Here is a 13,401-nt window from a genome sequence, read left to right on the forward strand (position 1 = left end):
AGGTTCGTCAATCACTAGCACTTCAGGATGTTCAAGAAAACCTTGCTCATATGATTTTAGTAATGACATGATTCCAATTTTTTCCTTTACATACTGCTCACAAAATTATAAGTTTGGAAAGTCTTTATTATTTATGAGAAATTTCTTTTCAAGCTTTGGAGTTGAACATTTATGAGCAGTGTACTCAAGTTCATGACCTTGAGACACAAATGCATCATTTTTAGCTTGAGCAGAACTTTCTTGCATGTCCACTTTTATGAAATGACTATCTTGAACCTTGGAAGAATTTTTTTCCTTCCTCATCTTTTTATCACATACCTTTTGAGATTGTGTACATTAGATATGAGAGTAGTCAATTATATCTTCTTCCTTTTCCTGGAAGAAAATAGCAAGAACACTAGCTTTGAATACATGATGCTTCACTATTGTAGCACCCTGCTTAGGAACCCAAGGATATAAATATAATATCTTACAAAGTTTACTAAACTAATTTTTTAAAGTTTAAGCAACATCAAAGCAACAACGTGGAAGCAATATACACAAATACAACATTTACACAAATGCAATTACAATACATATTTCATTCATGAAAGGGTTCCTTCACATTGAATCACATCAAATAAAGTTTTATTAATAAGTTTAAGTCTCAATTACAATGTCCATAATCATAAAATGAATAAACACATACATAATCTCATATACACATACATAAAGACAACTAATATGATAAATTACATTCAGATAAAATCATCCACTGCACATGTCGCAGGGTACATAATAATAAATACAAGTACATCAATATACAATACAATATCCTGTAGGAGCTCAAAATACATGATACATATATACATCAAATGAATATAAGTATCCAAGATAAGAATAAGAATGATAATGGTACAAATCTATCCATAAACATCCAATAATAGTCAATCTATGGGGAAAACCAATGGTAAGAAGTCATTACCTCTTGATCACATGGTCACCTAATCAGGCTCACACTCCCACCATGAAGGAGAGAAAATGTATGATCCATATACAGATAATAAAATCATAAAAAAATCCTAGGCAAGGAATCCTAATAGCCAAATCTACCTCAAGGGTACATAAACTACCGTTAAAGAAAATATAACCAAAGTTGAAAAGAAACTCATCCAAACCAACATCACATACCAAAATGAACAACACATACCAAGTATGAATTGTTAGAGGAAAAGGATAATTTAAATTCATTTATTAAATTACCTTTTCTCCCTTCTTAAGATTTTGCTTTATGCATTTTTTAGCTTTCTCTATTTAATAATTATTAAATATCTTTCACCTTTAGGTTACCCTTTTTCAAGTTTTGATCTCCTTTTATAAGGATTGATCTCTTTGTAATTTTTAGCTCTTCAATCTCTTCTTCATCTAAATATACATTTTTTGTGTTTTCAAATCAAACCCTTGCCTCTTCTTATCTTTTTCTTCTATGTGATAGGTTTTCTACATGCAAGAATTCTTGGGTTTTGTGAATTTGATTTGCATATTTGCTCAAATCTTACATGGTATCAAAGCTAGATCTGTTGTAGCTTATTTGGTATTTGGAGAATCTAGAATTTTTTTTTTGGGTATTTTTTGAGAAAATAGGAGGTCACCAATTTTTGGAGTAGTTTGAGGCCAAACAAATGTCACAAATGGATCTAGAAGGCGTCAAAACCCCCATTTCCATATAAAGTTTTTCCGTTTTGGACAACGTTGATCCAGGAGACAAATTTTTTTGCCTGGCAGGGCCGTATAGCCTCTGCACGCACTCCAACATAGGTTTTTTTTCCAAAAAATAAAAAAAAAGGTTTAAATCATGATAGTTATCTTACCGTAGTAGAATCGCTAGCGATTATTGCTTAGTGGCCCACCAGCGGCTCCGTAGCAGCTCGTAGTGGCTCCGTCGATGGCCTACTGCTGCAACGCTCTACAGACTGCCTCTCTTTGCTCGGCCACCACTCTGCCAAAGGTGGGGGGGTTGGTGTGGTGTTTTGGTTTTTAATTTTTAATTTTTATTTTGTATTATTAAAAAAAAAAGATTTCTTTTGCATTTCCAGGGGCCCTGTCGATTTTTTTCCGTAACTTGAGCATACATACGTATTTGTTTTGATCCAAAAAATGCATCAGAAAGCTAGTTATGAGATAGAGACATTGGTGTAGGTTTTTTTTTGGGTTTTATATAGTTTGGTTTCCTATTTTGGTAGTTAAAGCTAGATGTTTAGTTTTTTCACTCTAGAGAGCATATCTTGAGCATCCCATCTCCATTTTAAAAAAATGTTATAGTTTTGGAAAGCTGGTTCTGTCTATTTTTCATAAATGCTGTAATTCTTCTAGATTCTACTCCATGCTCTTTCTATCATATTTGATTTTTTCTCTATAGTAGATATCTTAGATGTTTTAGGTCTGAGGATCTTTTTCTTGGCATGTGATCTCTTCTTTTGGGCTGTACTATCTATTGTATCAAATCTTTACCCTTTTTGATTATTGTTGATATCATTTGTGAGCATTTTTATACAAACACATTGAGATAAAGTGCCTCTCCTTTCTTTTTGGGATCTTTTTCATCATTGTGATTTATTATACTCACACTATATTATAAAGTGCCATGGGGGGATAGTTGATTTCCATTTAGTGCCCTCAAGTGTCCCTTCCATGAAATTAGCTCCACAATGTGTCAGTGGTATGTACCTTTATAGGTGTACGTATCTCTTCCTCACTCTCGATGTTCTTGGTTCTTTCTATTTTGCAAGAGATTTTTGGCTCACTTTCTGAGTTGCCTATCACCTCACCCTGTCTGCATTAAGGGGGGGGGGGGGTTCTTCTATTGTTTCTAATGCTTCCTTAGCTCACTGGAGTGAGCTATGTATTCAATATTTGATCCTATGTACTAGGCAATTGCAGTGGTTGGATACCTATGCATTTCAATGAGATGGATCATCTACCATATAGACATTTTTTTATTTTTAGAGGAAGTTCTTCAGATCAACAGTTTCTTTTTGACAGAGCTTGCAACTTCTTCATTCTTCAGTGGTTTTTTTCGTGATCTATTTTTTTTCCCCTATTTTCTAGAACATTCCTCTAGTTGGAGGCTTCTGTAGTCCTTCATTAGATTTTTCAGCTATCTCTTTTTGGAGTGGAGTTTTTCCCACTAGGTTTTCTCTATCTCCGTTTCATAGATATTTTGTTGTGATTTGGTACCTCATCAGGCCTTGTTTCCGGGACCCAAGTTTGCTTTCAGTATTGCATTGTAGTTCCTTTCTCTTTTTGCATTGTTGCTCATCTTAAGGGGGGGGGGGGAGAGTATTAGAGAAAAAGGATCATTTCATTTCATTTATTAAATTACTTTTTCTCCCTTCTTAAGATTTTACTTTATGCATTTTTTAGCTTTCTCTATTTAATAATTACTTTATTATTAAATAGCTTTCACCTTTAGGTTACCTTTAGTAACTTATTAGGTTACCCTTTATTGGGTTTCGATCTCCTTTTATAAGGATTGATCTCTTTGTAATTTTTAGCTCTTCAATATCTTCTTCATCTAAATATATAATTTTCATGTTTTCAGATCAAACCCTTGCCTCTTCTTGTCTTTTTCTTCTCCATTATAGGTTTTGTACATGCAGGTATTCTTGGGCTTCATGGATTTGATTTGCATATTTGCTCAAATCCTACACAAATAAAATATCAAGACCAAAAAGATACAACCACCTCCAAATCCATGTCAAGTGTCATAAGCACAATAACCAACAGATAACAACTATCATCAATAAAAGTAAACCACCAACCACTAACTCCCACAATAAAAGCACCACTAATGAATAACTGACACTCATCAATAAAAATTCAATTGTCAATAATAACTAACTTTTAATCAATAAATAATAACTCAAAATAAATATAGCATCAAAAGTAACATCCAAAAAGTACACCACCAAAGGGAAATATAAAAAAAACCATGAAGGAGACTCAGGCTACATACTATGGAGAGTTATCACATGAGCAAACTCTAAGGTTACCCTGGTAGTCTTTCAAGACCTCGACCCCCTAGTGACTCTATGCAAAACCATAATATCCTTTTGTGAAGACAAAGAAACTAGTCATACCTCTCAAGGTATCATTCCATTCTCATACTTAGCCTATACAAGCACTCAAGGCATGGATGAGGAAAAATCTCTAACTTATCTTTTAAATTTATCTCAAGGCATGGGGAAGGGAAGTCTTTTAATTACTATGTTATCACTTGTTATACAACTTACAATGAGTTACCCTGGTAGCTCTTTGGGCTCCGACCCCCATTACAAGCCACTCCCATAGACATGCACCTAGGCTACCTTTCCAAAACTGACAAACCACAATTGTGTCTCACACTACAAAAGTAATATTGATTAAATTTGGTTCCTTTATAGGCAACCCAAAAATAACATTGGTTCTCAAAACCCAAGTTCTCATAAATGCTCATAAAAAGAAATTTCATAAAATACATCATGAAATCTAGTCAAATAATCATCAAAGAAATCTTTAAAACATCTCTTGTGCACATCTTAACTTGGCCAACTAAACAACCCATAAAGAAAACCATCATAAAAAAAAAAAAAAACATTATGAGACTATAAATGAAGTATTAGAAAACACATAGCTTTTAAGTCATAGGGTTTGATTCCACCATTTTCTTTTGTTTAATTTGGGCCATAAAGATGTGTTTAGAAATAAAGTAAGAATATACATGTTAATGTAAATTGTTATGCTAATATACTTATTTAAATAAATAAGTATTTGAATGCCAAATCTCTTTGTGCATATAAAATGTCATGCAATATTATCATGTTATTAATTTAAATAATCTTAAATCATAAATGATTTAATTAATAACATAAATATATTTATTTAATTAAATATTATCATATTTTAATTTCTCTTTAACCAATTTTCCAAATTAGACTTCCAAATTAAGTCTTTTAAATTAAAGCACATATTTAATTAATTAAATATTATCATATTTTAATATTTTGTATTTAATCAAATAATATTTAATAATTTTCAATATTATATGGTTAGCCTGAATATTATAATTAAATCATTCACCAAATAAATCACATAGCCAAATCTGCATAAAAGCAACATTACCAAAACTGACCAAAACTCAAAATTAAAAAACATAGACAAAGATAAACACATGGGTTAAAAAAGGGTGATAAGTCAGATACATGGCCTCCTTCTTAGGACAAGTAATTAGGTTATGGCTAGGATTGGACTTGAACATTATCTCTCCATTCTTACCATTGAGTTATTGCAATAGGGCACACTCATCCTGACAATTTAGGGAAGTTAATGCTCGATACCTGCAAATCTGTATAAAAGACAAGCATGTACCTATGCATATATATCTAAAGTAAATAAGAAATGGTGGGGAGTAGTACATCATGTAGATCCTAACTAGCAAGTGACTACAACTCCCTCCCTCAACCATATTAGGCACATCAAACATAAATGTAAAATAAACACACACCATAGACATACAAGTATGGGCTAAGTATAATAGTATATCCTAAATTAAAATCATATTCTAACATGAAAATCTCATCATCATAAGGACATAATAGATATTATCTTTCTAAGACACACCAAATGACATCATCATAAAATTAATTGAATTAACTAAGATAAATTCAAGCATCATCAATATAAGTAGGAAGTTGTAACAGCCTGGCATAATCAATTATTTAACATATCAAATAAGGGCTAACACATCTATAGAAGAGTCATATATAACTTTAACAACTAAGTTAAAATGAGAGAAAATGAGGGGGATTACAACTATTGTCTTCGCTAATGGTTCCTCAATTGCAATCTTCTTTGATGGTGAAATTGACTTTTGTCAATTCCTAACAATAGAACTATAAGCAATAGTTGGAAGAAGCCTCATTTGTACATCTTAATAGAAATTTTTTTCAAAAATTTTCTTTTTGAGTGAAAGTAACTCATTTGTTTACCTCAACACTACAAGATCTATCCTTGCGCTCAAAAAAAGATGAATTAGAAGAAATATGAATTTTTTCAAATATACTTGCTTCGATTCTTATCTTTCCAGCAAGAATACGATCATCTTCAATTTCAATTGCTAGTTATTATGCAACACCAAGAGTAGCTAGGGATTTTCTCCTTAATAGAAAACTTACTTCAAGAATTTGAGCACTAATAAAGAAACACTTAAAATTTTTAGTTGTAAGTTGAGAAAAAACTAGAATTCTTCATGTCAATTTGATGAAATGAGAACCAAATTCATGCATCGGCATGTGAGATAAATTCTTCAACTGAGAAAGTTGGGCTAACAATGTAGGAGCATCTTTAGGAGGCTTGAACCTTTCCTCAAAATTGGCTATGGGAGTAGCCTAGTTTATGATAAATGGTAAAACCAATTAACAACCACACCTTGTAGAGTTTCCACAAACAACCTTACATACATGTCCTCATATTCAATAGAATGAACATCACATGAAATTTTGAAAGAAATAATATGTTCATCAAGATGTTGTCCATTACTAAAAAACTTGGGAAAGTTCTTTCGTGAGCCATTTGGAAGATTATGTAGGGGTGGAGCTAGATTCAATAGTCCAAAATAATTTCCCCAAGGACCTTGTGTCATTTACATGTCCCTGGTAAATGCTTCAAGAAATTACAATGAAAAAGGACACAAGTCTACTTCAAATGAAAGCATGAGGCTTTCAAATGCACATTGTATCCCCAACGGAGTCACCAAAAACCATTGGGTGGATATTTTGCAACTGATAGTTTTGTGAAAATCCAGTTGCAAAATAGGATGACCATCCATAGTGTATGAGACAAAGTCTCTCCTACCTTAAAGTGATGACTGCCCCTTCTCGTTGTTCCTTAGATCAACTCAAGGAAAGCAAGAAGTTGAGAGATTTGTAAGAGGTGTTACCAATATTCTTTTCTCTTAACTTTCAAGAAATAATCCACTTACCTACGAAGCGAGTAATATTGGGCAAGATGAAATCTCTAACTACACTTATAAACCAACACCAACTCAAAGGTTAATTGAAAGCATACCAGTTTGGCTCTAAGTCATGTTTGTCTAATTTGTAAGAAAAACCACTACCATTGGGGTGTAAATACTTCCAAAAGTAGATGATCTATATTATATAACTTATTTTTAGTTTTAATCTATTCTATAAAAGAAACCTCTACCATTGGGGTGCAAAGACTAATTCTAACTATTTTTTGTGAATTTGAGATAGTAACACAAGCTATAGTCAAAGCTTATAGTCTATGTATTATTACAACTACTCCTAGTCAAAGCTTCTACTCTGATTGCTTCTTAACTCACTATGATCTATTATTAAACACACAATAAAAAAATGAATCAAAGACAATAGACAAAAACTATAGTCAAAGCTTCTAATTTTCTCTATCATAATTGCCTCCAGTCAAAGCTTCAAATCCAATTGATTATTTTATTCACTTTTCCCCCAAATTTGTACTACATAATCAAAGTTATGCTTGCATAGGTCTGGAAAAGCTTTCTTTCATACAACAAAAGATGATTTTTACAATTAGGGGGGAACTCCTTATATAGGAAAATAAGTGATAAAAAGAAGGAAGAAAAAGTGGGAGAAACTAAACTTACCATTAGCACCTTTAACTCATTTTTTTGAAGCAAAGTGCTTGTTGCATTCCCACACAAATTCAGCTTCTCAAACAACCATTGGGAAAATGGAGATCGAATGAATACTTGCTTCCTAAGAATCAAAGCATGTTTTCTTAACAAGATGTCTCTATTCTTTGAGAAAATTCTGACACATCTTGAAGTGTGCACCACAACATGAAGATGAAAATATCTTCCAATGAGACTGGATCCATGAAAACTATTGGATTTGAGTTATAATGATGAATCCATGAGGGATGAGTGTTCTAAGTATGGATTAGTGATTTGATTTAGGATCTAGACAATAGTTGCTAAGTGAAATTGCATAAAGGTGTACATATACTTAATGTCTAATGTATAACTAAAAAGACATTAAATATTAAAATAACATTATCAATAGAAAGATAGAGTTCTATCACCAGAGATAAAGAAGAGAGAGAAGAGAACTAATTTGATTATGGAGTTCATTTGATCTAAGTGGACCATGTCTCTGGGTCTAGCTCAACTAAGTGACCAATGTATTATTGATGCTCCAAAAGCTGATTTACAACATCCTGTAGTTCATCCACAAAGTCATTATATAAATCCTTACTCAAACCACCTCGCATACAAGCCCTCAAAGCCACAAGACTGGTTTCTAAAAGAGCAAGAAAGATTTCACCTAAAAGGCTTTAGCATAGAGACAAAATACCATTACATCATCTTCTCCTACAAGAATTCTTCTCATTGGAGAAACTCTCACATTCTCCTTTGCATCAACTAAATAAAATGAAAATGAATTTTGAATAAATTACATAAACCTCCTAACCCATTTTTATACATAAAATTATGCTATAATGGGATTTAACCATTATAACCACAAAAAAACCCTTTTATAGAAAATATAATTTCATTTACAACCACCCTACAAATTACTTTGCTTGGCACCACTCATTATTTAGTTATTAGTTTGATGATAATCCTTATTTTATTAAGGTTAGGTGGATATTACGTGTTAAGTAAAATGTTATATGAAAATAACCCTTCACTATAGATTGTGTAATGGTGGCCAAAATTTTTGGTTGGATAGGGGTCAGGGGTTCAACATTCACCAACCATTATTTAGTAAAGGTGCTTGTTTTAAAATAGTCAATGCAATGAGTGGGGTATAATGGTAAGCTAGTTTTTGTTGAAGTAGGTGGTTACACTAACAACATTAAATTTTTTTTTTTTTTGAATTTGTTGACTTTGCTGACTAGGATGAATGTCATGATGATGTCATTAGTACTCATCTTTTTGCTTCCACTTCAAATAACCATAACTTCTACATACCATCTTTGTTGTTGATGAAATGAATAATGTTGGAAAGATTTCGACGATATCATTAATTTGAAACCCATTATTGACCACTTTTGAGATGATTATTTTTTTCACCTTTTGACGACCTCTGTATCTAGTTCAACCAAACTTTGACTGGCCATAAGTTGAGTAAAAAAACTCCTTTCAAGATTGTTCAAGTTTTATTAGGTTCATTTTAATGAGCTCTTCAATTTGTCACTACTTTTGGGAGATTTTGTAACACTTTACTTTTAGTGGTAGATCCACCTAGATCAATTATACACATATGGAATACATATGATGGATGGACATGAACCAAAAATCATATGTATTTGGATGGAAAGGGCCAAAGTCAGACTTAGAAAGATGGATTGCATGTGGGAAACGATGGGTTTTTGTTGGTATGACCAAGAATGCAAGTTGGGATCCATATGGATGTGTTCAAATGATGAATTTGGTGTTAAAAAGTGTAAACTTTTACCAAAATTAGGTTCTCTAAATGTAATTACATGTAAAGTGATTTACATGTAATGGGTTACTTGATGTAAACATGTAATTAGGTTCAGAGGATGGAATTACATGGAACTGGGTATGGAAGTAGTTACATGTAAATGCAGATGGAGAATGAGATTACATGTAGATGTAGATGAAGGATGGATTTACATGTAGAAAAAAAGAATGTATCTGGGTATATTTGAAAAGGGATGTAATGTGCTTTGGCATGTGTTGGTGGAAAGTGAAAGGATGTAATATGCACTTGCATTCTTGGGAAAAAGTCTTCAACTTTCTTCCAAAAAAGGAAACCAAACAACCAAGCAAACAACAAGAAAAACTATGCACAAAAAAAAAGCATACCTTGGTTTCAAACATGAAAAAATATCAAGTTGCTCTCCTATATGCAATTTTGAAATTAGAATTTGGGGAAATTTCAAGCATTCAAAAATTGAAGTTTTCATCTTATTTAAAGGAATTTTGCGCAATACATGGTATATCTTTGAACAAGTGTGCAATAACAAATCATAAAATGCAACAAAATAGCAAGATAATCATGAATTGACAATAAAAGTTGAATTTGTCTACTTGGAGATAAATGAGCCAAATATGAAGGAGAAATAAGTTGCAATGAAAGACTTCTCTCCAACTTTGAAAATTTCAAACCAAATTTTGACCTTTTCAAACCTTGCAATTATGAATCCAAAATGAGCAATAGATGAGACATTTATGGATGGAGAAGCCAAAACCGTGCCCTCAAATCCCCAACATGCAAGACGTTTTTGTAAAATACCAAGTATTTGGACATTTTTGACAAAAAATGTGGTCTCAAAGGGAAAAAACATGGATCGGGTTTGGCATTGAATGCCAAAAATATTACTTCTAATAGCAATGGTGCATAAATACTACAAAATACCTTCCATATAATTAAAAAAGTGATCTCAAAATGCCCAAATCTGGATGCTTTTTACTAAAATGTGCCCTCAAATGGCATACAAAATGACATTTTTGCATGGAGATACAATGGATAAAGCATGGATTGTTAATCTCAGATTGGTTTTGACATATGAGTGACAATACACTTAAGTCATTAGAACTTAGTTCATGCCGAACAAGTAATATATGTTGAGCATAAGTTGTCAAGTAGTGTACGTCAAGCAAGATATACAGTATGTGCCGAGTGACTAGTAAGTGCCGAGTCACTCAAGTACCAAGTAGACAATGGATGTCAAGTCATTTAGAGGTCAAGTTACAACATTGAAGATATAGTAGATGCCGAGCATTAGTGACTTTAAGTGCCGAGTAAATCAATTTTGGACATAGTTGTTTGTAATGACACAAACTTTTATGTAAACCATTTTTGAGCTGACTTAAGGATTGTTTTGCAATTCTAGATGATAAGAACAAATCTATATTGAGGATCCTTATGTAGTACATGAAACCAATTAGTTAAAGGGATGGATTAAGTAGAAAAATGGATGAATCAAAATCATTGATTCATACCTAACCCTAAGCCACCTAGGTCTTCTTAAGGAAGGAAAACCCTAAAATAATATATGTGTGAAGAGAGAAGTTTGCATGCATGAATAGAGCATTCATGGTGGCTGAGTTGCAAATCAAGTTATGAATTGCACAATTAGTTAGACGAGAAAAGAGGAAAGAAGTTAGAGGACAAAAGTGATACATTTGATCAAAGAGGATCAAGGATACATGCAAAGAGGTGATTTGTTATCTAGTAGCAGAGTGCTAACCATAGGATCACTGCTGAGATATTCTAACAGATGAATCAGTTAAATCTCTTAATAGAGTAGTCCTAATAGGTTGTTATAAATCCTTTAATAGGATGCTTACTTCATTGTAAGTTTAAGTCCTTTAATCAAACACACTTCTAATAGGTTGTTGAAATCCTTTAATATGGTAAGATCTAACAATCTTGTAAGCCTTTAACAGGGAAAACCTTTCACAAGGTAGATCATAGTTTATGATCAAGCATTCTAACCTTCATTGGATACACTTTAAAACTGCAGTAGTGAATATTTGTGGGTGTCAACCCCACCCTAGTTTTACCTTCTCATTGGAGGGTTTTTGGGTAACCAATTATCTTGTGTCATATATGTGTTGAATGTTATTTTCTTTCATGCTATAGATGAATATGTTTAGCTAGCTATTTCAATTTACATGAAAATTGTGAGATGGATGTGTGGTGAATGATTTCATGGTTAAAATTTTGAAGGAATGATCCACCCCCCCACCCCCTCTTATAGTTTACTTTCCCTATTGTATTTCCAACATGACATGCATATAAATACCAAAATTCCCCTTAAGGAATATATTTCATGCATTTAAATGGGAATATCTTGACTGTCTCTCCAAAAACATGGTCTCAAAGGGAAAAAAAAACATGGACATTTTTGCTCTTAGAGGCAAAAACATGGACTCAAGATGTAAATGCATATGATGAAATGCAAAAATCTACTCTATTTGGGGCTTTACATGTGTTAAATTGCAAGTTATTTTCTCCTCTGTGAAAAAAAACTCTTTAAGTGCTTTTGCATGTTTTAAATAACATGTATATGGAGGCAAGCAACAAAATGCACTCTCCAAGCCTCATTACATGTTTTAAAATGTATGTAAGTTCCAATCTATGTAAAAATCACTTTAGAGGCCTCATTACATATTTTAAAACTTGCAACATGGGAAAGAAATGCAAAATGCACCCTTGGACCCTCATTACAAATTTTTAAAATATGCAACATGTAACATGCATTTGACAAATTTGACCTTGGAAGGCAAAAACATGGACTCTAGGTGCAATTACATGTAAAGTGGATTGCATGTAAAGGAGGTGTTTTATGCAAAATGGACTCTAGGAAGTCCATTGGATGCATTTTTAGTGCAAAAAACACTCTTGGAGGTCCATTACATGTAAACATGTAAATGCGTTGAAAAACATGTTTATGCACAACTTATTTGATAAATTAAGCACATGTCTAATTAATTTTTGTGGAAATATCACTTAATTGGGTCAAAAATAACATTTACACTATATAATTAATATATTATGTACAAACATCATTTCAAAAAGTAATATTTAACTTAGATATTTTAAATAAAACATAAAGTAACTAAAAATAAATCAAACTATATAGTTAATAAAGTTACTTAAGACATTTTTTTATAACATAAAGTGCCCTATAGTCACTTAAGTGATAAAGTAACTTAAAAAACATAACATAAAGTCAATTTATGTTATATTTTTCAAAAATTGAACGTCAACATTAAAATATAACATGATATTTTAAATAACATGTATATGGAGGCAAGCGACCAAATACACTCTCCAAGCCTTGTTACATGTTTTAAAATGCACGTAAGTACCAATCTATGCAAAACTCACTTTAGATGCCTCATTACATATTTTAAAACTTGCAACATGGGCAAACAATGCAAAATGCACTCTTGTACCCTCATTACATATTTTAAAAATATGCAACATGTAACATGCATTTGACAAATGTGACCTTGGAAGGCAAAAACATGGACTCTTATGCAATTACATCTCGAGGAAACACTTTTTGGGCACCTAAATTGTCATATCTTTTGATTGTCAAGCATGATTAAGCGCTAAGATATACCAAATTGAAGAAAAAACCAAAAGAAATGGTTTGAACAAAACTAAAAGACCAAACACATTAAAACACACACTCAAAAATGCAAAAAAGGACATTGAAGGCTTCAAAAATCAAGCATAGGATTAACAAATAGAAAAACTAAAAGGGTTTGATGAAAGCCTTTAGTAAAAATAATCATTATATGAATTAGAGTCGATTGGTTGATCAATGTCGGCTCATTAAATAATGAATTGACTTAGAGAAAAATGAAACTAAGTTGAAAAAGTTTCATACTTTTACCTA

This window comes from Cupressus sempervirens, chromosome 5 (assembly GCF_028749045.1).
Source record: "Cupressus sempervirens isolate cs-2001-9-10 chromosome 5, ASM2874904v1, whole genome shotgun sequence".
In the NCBI taxonomy this organism is placed as follows: Eukaryota; Viridiplantae; Streptophyta; class Pinopsida; order Cupressales; family Cupressaceae; genus Cupressus; species Cupressus sempervirens.